The sequence below is a fragment of the Bos indicus x Bos taurus genome, chromosome 19 (genome assembly GCF_003369695.1).
Source record: "Bos indicus x Bos taurus breed Angus x Brahman F1 hybrid chromosome 19, Bos_hybrid_MaternalHap_v2.0, whole genome shotgun sequence".
NCBI classification, from domain to species: Eukaryota; Metazoa; Chordata; class Mammalia; order Artiodactyla; family Bovidae; genus Bos; species Bos indicus x Bos taurus.
This window is the reverse complement of record NC_040094.1, coordinates 49,300,337-49,309,464: the sequence shown is the minus strand read 5'-3', so window position 1 is coordinate 49,309,464 and position 9,128 is coordinate 49,300,337. Positions and strand designations below refer to the sequence as shown.

The following is a 9,128-nucleotide window of genomic DNA, read 5'->3' as shown; positions in this document are numbered from 1 at the left end:
AAACAAAAGCAATCCTCGCCTATTACCTCCAGTTCTGTTATTGGGCCAAATGGAGAACCTGCAGCCCTGGTCATCCAGAGTGAGGGGAAGGGGAGGAGGTCGACGGAGGGCTCCGTCTCGCAGGCCTCTGCCAGCCGGGGCAGCGATCAATGGGACAGGGCTGGCTTTTCACGTGGCTTCTGGGGCGTGGACGGGGCTGTAAGGGGCTCTCACCCAGATCAGAGATCAAGTTGGTTCAAGGTCTCCGTGTGGTGGAGACGGGACTCATCCACTCTGGGGAGACGGCCTGGTTGGGGATGGGGGGGTAAGAAGGGTTGCCAGGTGTAGAAAGGGATTGTTAGGCACGAGAGGGACACGGGAGCTCCAGGACTATTTGCAGCTCCGTGATGAAGCTGGTGTGGGCTCCAGGGTTGATGTCCTCATATCACGAGACTGTCAGCATCATAGTAGTGAGAGAGTCAATTCCTAGGCAGGTCGATAAGAAGTCTGGGGTCCCCAAGGAGGAAGTGAAAGGGGTCTGGAATTCTCAAGGAGGAGAAAAGAACAAACATCTTTTTTTCTCTCCATTCCTTAGCCTTAGTCACATGCTATGGGTGGTTTAGTCGCTAAGTCGTGTCTGACTCTTGTGACCCCATGGACTGTAGTCCGCCAGGCTCCTCTGTCCCTGAGATTCTCCAGGCAAGAAGCAAGAATACTGGAATGGGTTGCCATTTCCTTCTCCTGGGGATCTTCCTGACCCAGGAATTGAACCCAGGTCTCCTGCATTGCAGGCAGATTGTCTCACAACTGAACTATAAGGGAAGTCCTTAGTCACATAAGAGGCTTTTTTCTTTAAGCCCAGGAACTGATAATTACAACAAACAACTCAGTTTAAACTCTGTACTGAGGGTTATATAACAACAATGTATCCTGCTTGAGGGCAGTTTTCCCTTCCTGAAAACCTTGGGGCCAATCCTGTTATCTTAAAATGTAAATTATGGGAGGGGGGTCTACCAAGATCTTTACAACCTAAAGACAATCTTTTGATTTATTGTAATTACTAATTTAAAAAGTATATAACTCCCTTGCTAACACTAATGAGGGGACGCACTCCCCCTTCCCTTCTCATGTCTACCTCAGAACTTTCTCTGTGCTTTTCATACTTGAATAAAACTCTGCTACATAAAAGCGCTTGAGAGATCACGCCTGGTCTCTGGTCCCTAAGCTAAATCTTTTTCTTTGGAGATCACGAGTCTGAGACCCTTCACTGGAAGCTATCAGTAGTCTGGGGGGAGAAGCACCCTCACCGTGACTACCCCCTGCCTCAGTGGACCCCAAGGAAGAAAAGTTAAGGGGACAGAACCCTGGTCTGTGGTAATAATAAGACCAGCCCCCACCGCCCCAGGGCACATGGCCCTTCCAGCATTCCGATTTCTCCCTTGGCCTAGGCCCTGCTGACCACCCACCCGGTCCCTACCTGAAGCCGGGGATACATCTGCACCCACAGTTCCCATGGCACTGGTGGGTGGGGGTCGGGCACGGCTCTGCTGAGATGGGGAAGAGAAAAGAGATCCCCATCAGAGTTCCTGGGGTGGCCTCAGCAAGTTCACCCACAGGTCTCCCCGCACCACCGCTGGCCCCTGGCTCCCTCTTCCAACCCCAGGGCAAGGACCTGACAGCACCCAGACCCCCAGCCTCACTGAGCTCCCCTTTTCTCAGATGCTGGATGGTGGTGCTGAACCTCAGTCGAGTCCTGCAAGCAGGGCTGGTGTAGGCGAGGGGGAAGGAGAGGGCCTGGCCCGGGGAGCAGGGGGCCCAGGGCTGGCAGCGGGCAGGGCAGGTAGTGTGGTGGAAACCCAGAGGGCCCTCCTCCTGCGGTTCCGTCTCTTCCTCCTGTTGACCCTCCAAGGAGAGCTGGGGGTTGTGCAAATGGAAGGGGACACAGTGTCAGACTCCCTGCCCCTGCTCCTGTCTGCGCTGTGCTCAGTCTCTTCAGTCGTGTCCGACTCCTTGCAACCCCGTGGACTGTAGTCCGCCAGGGTTATCTGTCCAGGGATTCCCCAGGCAAGAATATGGAAGGGGTTGCCATTCCTTCCTCTGGGGGATCTTCCTACCCAGTGATCGAACCCCAGCCTCCTGCATCTCCTGCGTCGGCAGGTGGACTCTTTACCACTCGGCCACCGGGAAAGCCCTGTCTTGCTCCCGGACACACACTCATTTGTGTCTTTCCTAAGCCAGGACTTTCAGTGGTAGGCGCTGAGGGGCAGGCCTGTGAGAGCAAAACCTCTGCTTGTGAGTGAGCCCAGCTGGCTGTCTAGCACCAGCTCTGAAACTCTGCCTCTTGGTACAAAACTACTCTGCCAGGGGAGGGTTTTTTTAATTGTTAGGTGAAGTGGCAGATGTGAAAAGATCTCAGAACACAATCGTTCTTAGTTGTAAGTAGAAGAGTTTGGTGGTTGGGGATTCGTATACAGGGAAGACCCTGCTCCCTGATGTCGACAAGCCTCCTGCAGGGGTTCAGAGGGTGATTCATCCCGGATCTGTCTCATTTATCCAAGGCTCCCAGGAGCACAGAAGCCACACATCAAAAAAAAGAAAAAAAGAGTGCAGAGGGAATTTCCTGCTGGTCCAGTGATGAGTAGCAGTTTCACTGCTGTGACCCGAGCTTACTTCCTGGTTGAGGAACTAAGATCCCCACCAGGGAGTCTTCAGCTTGTGTGGCCTCAACGGTCTTGGTCCCTTGAATGCATGCGTGCATGCTCAGTCACGTCTGACTATTTGGGACCCCATGCACTATACCCTGCCAGACTCCTCTGTCCTTGGGATTTCCCAGGCAAGAACACTGGAGTGGGGTGTCATTTCATTCTCCAGGGGATCTTCCTGACTCAGGAATCGGCTCCCACATTGGCAGGCGGCTCCTTAAACAATGAGCCACCTGGGAAGCCCCGGTATATATTTACCCGGGCTTAAAACAAGAGGTAATAAACAGAAAGTGATGTTAGTGTGAGGTCAGAGCTGAGACAGGAAGCACGTGACTTCTGAGAAGGGAAATCAGTCAAAAACCAGGCAACACTTGTTGAACCAGCAGCAGCCCAGGGAACAACGGCTGCTGGAAGCTGGACCTCAGCCACCCTGTTTATCCACCACGGTATCACCCGTTTGCTGATACAGGTAAGGTGATGCTCCCTGCTTCCCTCTTGGAAGAGTGGAAAGGGCTTGGGATAGATTGTCAATCAACACTTGAGTTCTTGTTCTTTTTCTCCCTCTCTCCCCATAAGCAGTTGCTACAAAATTTCCTCCGGCTCCTTGGTCATTGCATGAGGAGCTCAGCCAGCCATCTCTCGAGTCCAACAGCCTATTGCTTTGTGGTTATTTTCTCTTTTTGTCCTTTCTCTTCCTCCCCTGCTCTGTCAACCACACAAGAACTGCTGTGACCCCAGCTTAATTCCTGGTTGAGGAACTAAGATCCCCAACCAGGGGATCTTCAGCTTGTATGGCCTATTGCTCTGTGGTTATATCCTGTTTTTGTGCTTTCTCTTCCTCCCCTGCTCTGTCAACCACACAACCCTCTTAGAAGCCTGGGGCTGCCTTCCCACCATGGCCCACGTGGGTCCAGGTCATCTGGACTGAGCTCAGAGCTGATGCTTAGGGGACAAGTATAGTCCCCAGCCTCTTGGGGTCACACCCAAGGTTCCTGATGAATCCCATTCAATGAAGTCCTACCTGGTTAGAAGGGACTTTCCTATCCTGTGGCTCATAGTCTCAAGGAGCCTCTTCTTTCTAGATATGTGGGAATTTCTCTTTTCCCTTTGTATTCTTTTGTGAAATTTACTATGTGACACATAATGAACACATCTATGTAACATGCATGTGCATTGCACAGTAAGATAATGTAACAATCAGCCCTGAACCCAACACTCAACCCAAGGACGAACTACCACTAAACTTTCCATCTACCTACTGTGCTACTCACCTCCCACCCAGACATAAATAACCAGCCTCCCAAAGTCTGTTTTTATTGTTCTCTTGATTCTTTCTTTAATTTAGTGCTTTATCACATATGCAGTTTAGTGCTTTATCACTTATGCATTTATTTTCATTTGATGTAATAGTTCTATAACATAAACTGTGTGCCAGCTACTGTTTTGAATACTTGTTAATATTGTCATTTAATTAGTTTAATCTATACACCATTCCCATAAGGAATGTGTTATGGTTAATCCCATTTTACAGAAGAGAAAACTGAGGCACACAGAGATTAAAGCGACTTGCCCAGGGTCATACAGATAGTAAGAAGGGGACAGGTCTTCTGGTTCTTAGTGCAAGAGTTTCTCTAGGGCATATATCTAAGGGTGGAATTGTGGGTTATAGGGAATGGCACTATTCAGCATTAGGAGATAATGCCTGATTATTTCTCAGAGAACCAAAATACACTCTCACCAGCAATATACGAGTTCCTATTGACCCACAGCCTCTCCAACAATTGGTCTTGTCGACTTTCTTAACTTCTGCCAATCTAGTAGATATAAAGTGGTTCCTCAATGTGGTTTTAATTTCCCTTGCTCCGAGACATTTTGTTTTCTTTGAAATGTTCATCATGTCTTTAATATACTCAAAATTCTCAGTTGTTTTTTCTAGCAGTGGTGATCTTGAGGTCTCGCTTAGGAAATCCTCCCTTGCCCCAAGGACATAAACATACTCTCCTATAGTTTTTATGGATTTCCCTGGTGGTTCAGCAGGTAAAGAATTTGCCTGCAACACAGGAGCCACTGCAGGAGCCAAGGGCTTGACCCCTAGGTCAGGAAGATCTCCTGAAGTAGGAAATGGCAACCCACTCCAGTATTCTCGCCTGGGAAATCCCATGGACAGTGGAGCCTGGCTGTCTACCGTCCACTGGGTCACAGAGTTGGACACGACTGAGTGACTAAGTATATATTTTCTTATAAAAGTTTTTAAAGTGTTCTTTTACATGTAAATCTTTAAATTAGATAGAATTGATTTCTTCATTCCGGGTGAGGAATGAAGGGATACATCCCTCCCAATGAAGGGAGCAATGTAGGGATGAGGGATACGTTTCCCATCCTTTTTCTCCACATAGTTGACCAGTTGATCAAGCATCATTCATTTTTATCTCCTTCTCCACCCAGTGATCTCCAGGGCCATGTTTGTCAGGTATGAGTTTCACACAAGACTATTTCTGGGCACTTTACCGTTCCACTGGTTAATTTGCCTACATCTACACTAAAATTATATTTTATAGTAAGTCTTCATATCTAGTAGCGCAAATCCCCTCATTTTATTCTTCTTTAGGGGTGTCTTGGTCCTTTTGTTCTTTCCATTATAAGGTTTAGAATCATCTTTTGTTTTCCATGAAATCCCTTATTGGGATCTATTAGAATTGCATTAAATCTATAGGAAGAAAATTGTCCTCATTATAATATTGAATCCCTTAGTCACGAACATGGGCGGGTTCTACATTTATTTAAATTGTGTTCAATGTCTTTCAATTGTGTTTTAGAACTTTCTGACTTTAAGTCTTATATTCTGCTATCTTTTTGTTTCTGTATATGTATCACTTCTATCTTTTTGCTGCTGTAATATAGTGTGCTTTTAAAATTCCTTTTCTTTCCTGGATGCTCTGTGCAACATGCAGAACTTCCCTGACCAGGGATCAAACCTGTGGCCCCTGGAGTGTAAGTGCAGAGTCTTAACCACTGGACCACCAGGGAAGTCCTAAATTACATTTTTGTATGTTCCTGTTCTATACAAAAGCAATTTCTTTTTGGATATTGATCTTACAGCTAGCTGTCTTGCTAGAATCTCTGATTATTTTGAATCATTCATTTGAATGTTCTATCTAGGCAACCACATCATATGAAAAAACTGATGATTTTGCTCTTTTCCCATCCCTAGTCCTTTAATTTCTTTTTCTTGTCTTACTATATTGTCAAGGACATGTGGTAAAATGTTAACATAGAAGCAAAGATAGTGGGCATCCTTGTTTGGGTCCAGATTTTAAACAAATTACTCTGAAGATGTACTCATTAAAAAGATAATACAGATGTTAAAAAAATAATAGTACACATGCAAACTTTTTCTAAGTTTCCTTTATCATGTTAAGGATATTTCCTTCTAGTCTGCTAAGAAGTTTTATCATGAAAGAATATTGAATGTCATCATTTTTTTTCTAGATCTGTTAAGATGATCATACGTTTTTTCTTCTTAAATCTGTAACATAAGATTTTAGTTTGCACTCCTTCAGAGTAGAGCCTGCAACAAGGACTTCAATTCAGGTAGATTACTGAATTATTGAGGCCAGGAAGTAGGGAGTGAAGGAGTAAGACTGAACCAGGGGAGAGAAAGCCAAAGAAGATGCATAATTGATGTTGCAGGTGTAAGCAAATGGAGTTCAAGCCTTTCAGAATCTCTGATATGTCTACAGGATGCTGGCTAGAACTGCCTCCCCAAAAGAAAGAGGCTGGACCATGTTTCTCCTAGCTCTTGGCCTCTCCTTGATTGAGGGTTTCATGTTAGGGAACTTGACACTCCTAGGCTTCTAAGAAACACTAACAGGTATCTAAGTGACTCCTAGAGCATTGAAGAAGACCCTGAGGCAAAAAAGCAAAAAGGAAACATGGTATAAACTTGAGGTGGGGTCATGGAACATAAGGTGAGTCTCAGGTTGCAGGAAATTTTCTGCTGTAAATACAGAGGATTTCAGAGGAGGGCAGAAGTATCGTGACATAAAGCACCAAAATTTACTATTTCCGACAATAATAAATGACATTTGCAGCTTTCTATTCTATCATGCGACCAGCTTTTCATAGCTAAGCCTAACTTGGATATGATGTCTAATATTTTTAACACATGGCTAGATTTGGTCTGTTTGTGTTTTTATTTTGCATTTGTATTCACGAGTGACACTGGCTTCTAATTTTTCTATTTCATCCTATTCTTGTCTCATTTTGGCATTAAGGTTCCATTGGCCTCTTAGACAGCGTGTTCCTGCTATTTTCATTCTCAGAGAGAGTTTTTGTAAGATTAAAATTATCCCTACTTAAACTTCTGTAATGCTATCTAGACTTGATATTTCCTTTGTGGGGAGATTTCAAATTATGGATGTAGTTTCTATAAGAGTTGGACAACTGTTCAGGCTTTTTATTTCTTCTTCAATCAAGTTAGGTACTTTTTGCATGTCCGCAAAGAGTCGGACACGACTGAGCGACTGAACTGAACTGACTTTTTCTAAGACTTATTCTACTTGGTTTCATATTTCTTGGCATAAATGATTTATAAGTTTTTAATTTTTATAAGTTTTGAATTTTTAAGCTTACTGAAGATTTGCAATGTTGTGTAAATTAAATTTTCATTTATGGTAAAATACACCTAACACAAAATACACCACATAACTCTTTTTCAATGTACATTTGGTTGGGTTACATTCACATTGTTTCACGATGGATCTCAAAACTTAATTTTATCTCACAAAACTGAAAGTCTATACCCATTAAACAAACAACTCACCATTTCCCCCTGCCCCCAGGCCCTGGCAACCACTGTTCTGCTTTCTGTTTCTATGAATCTATAGTCTTCTTCTTTTGTGAATTGCAAGATACATTACTTCATATTTTTAGACTGGCTTATAATATACAGTATTATGTAACCCTCAGGTGTTCTACACAGGGCTTTGGTATTTGCCTACATTATGCAGTTATCACCACAGCAAGTCTAGTGTCCACCTGCTTCCATACAAAGTTATTCCGGTGTTACTGACCATATTCCTCATGCTGTGTTACATCCCTGTGGCTTCCTCTGTAATTGGTGCTTTGCTCCTCTTAGTCCCATTCATCTATTTTGGACCCTGCTCGGCCCCTTCGCCTCCAGCAACCACCCATTTGTTCTCTACATGTAGGAGCCTGGTTCTGGTTTTGTCTGTTTTGTTTTTCAGATTCTGCATATGTGTGAGATCACATGGTGTTTGTCTTTCTCTGTCTGAGTCGTTGCACTTGGCATAATACCCTCTAGGTCTGTCCATGTTGTCGAAAATGGCAAGATTTCATTCTTTATGGCTGAATAATATTCCGTTGTGTATTATACCAAACCCATCTTTACTCATGCATCTATGGATGAACATTCAGGTGGCTTTCCCATGTTGGCCACTGGAAATGATGCCACAGTGGACATTGATGCACATGTATGTCCTCGAATTAGTGCTTTTGTTTTTTTCAGGAGGATACCCAGAAGTGAAATTGCTGGATCATACGGCAGTTCTATTTCTAATTTTTGAGGCACCTCTACACATTTCTCCACAGCATTCGCACCAATTTACAATCCCACCAGGAGGACACGAGGGCTCCCCTTTCTCCACACCCTTGCCAATGTTTTTATTTGTTGTCTTTGATGATAACCATTCTGACATTGGTGGGGTGATGTCTCATTGTGGCTTTGATGTGCCTTTCCCTCCTGATGAATGATGCTGAGCATCTTTTCATGTTTGCTTCAGTATTCATAATAGAGATATGTTGTATTAAAATTTCTTGCTATGATGATGGTTTTATCTCTTTGTTGTTCCTTCAAGCTAAGTGCTTACAAGTTTACAACAATTATAATTTCTGTATGAATTGACTGTTTAATCTAGGTACTCATTGTATCCCTAATAAATATTTTTTGTCTTAAAATTCCTTCTTCTTTGATATGAATAAACCTTTCCCAGCTTTTCTTTTGGTTAGCTTTTGCCTGGTGTATCTTTTTTCATTCCACCATTCGACACTCTTACTCATTAGATGTGTCTCATAAACAATGTAGACCTGGGTTTTGTGTTTAAATATCTTTAAAGTGTAATCTGAGGAACGTCCCTGGTGGTCCAGTGGCTAAGACTTCCAGCTCCCACGCATGGGGCCTGGGTTCCATCCCTGGTCAGGGAACTAGATCCCGCATGCCAGAACTAAGACTTGGTGCAGCCAAGTAAATACATATTTTACAAATGTAATTTGAGATAAACATTTAGAAATGACCGAGTAAATGACTTCCTCTAAACTTGCTAAAAATTGAGTTTAAAAACCTGCAGTTTCTTTATTTTTGGCTATGCCACGCACATATGGAACGCCCATATGGAATGTTAGTTCCCCAGACCAGGGATCAAACACTTG

General features: G+C 44.0%; 1 protein-coding gene across 4 annotated transcripts in view; it reads left to right on the top strand.

Moving 5' to 3' along the window:
• Window positions 1-2,884: 2,884 nt before the first annotated feature.
• LOC113877503 (intercellular adhesion molecule 2-like) overlaps window positions 2,885-9,128 on the top strand; it is a 29,718-nt gene continuing 23,474 nt past the window's right edge. Inside the window, exon 1 of one of the 4 annotated variants that reach the window (XM_027517669.1) lies at window positions 2,885-3,150. The gene's annotated coding sequence lies outside the window, so the exon portion shown is untranslated. The remainder of the gene's footprint in view (window positions 3,151-9,128) is intronic. The other 3 variants (XM_027517668.1, XM_027517667.1, XM_027517670.1) reach the window with 3 other exon arrangements.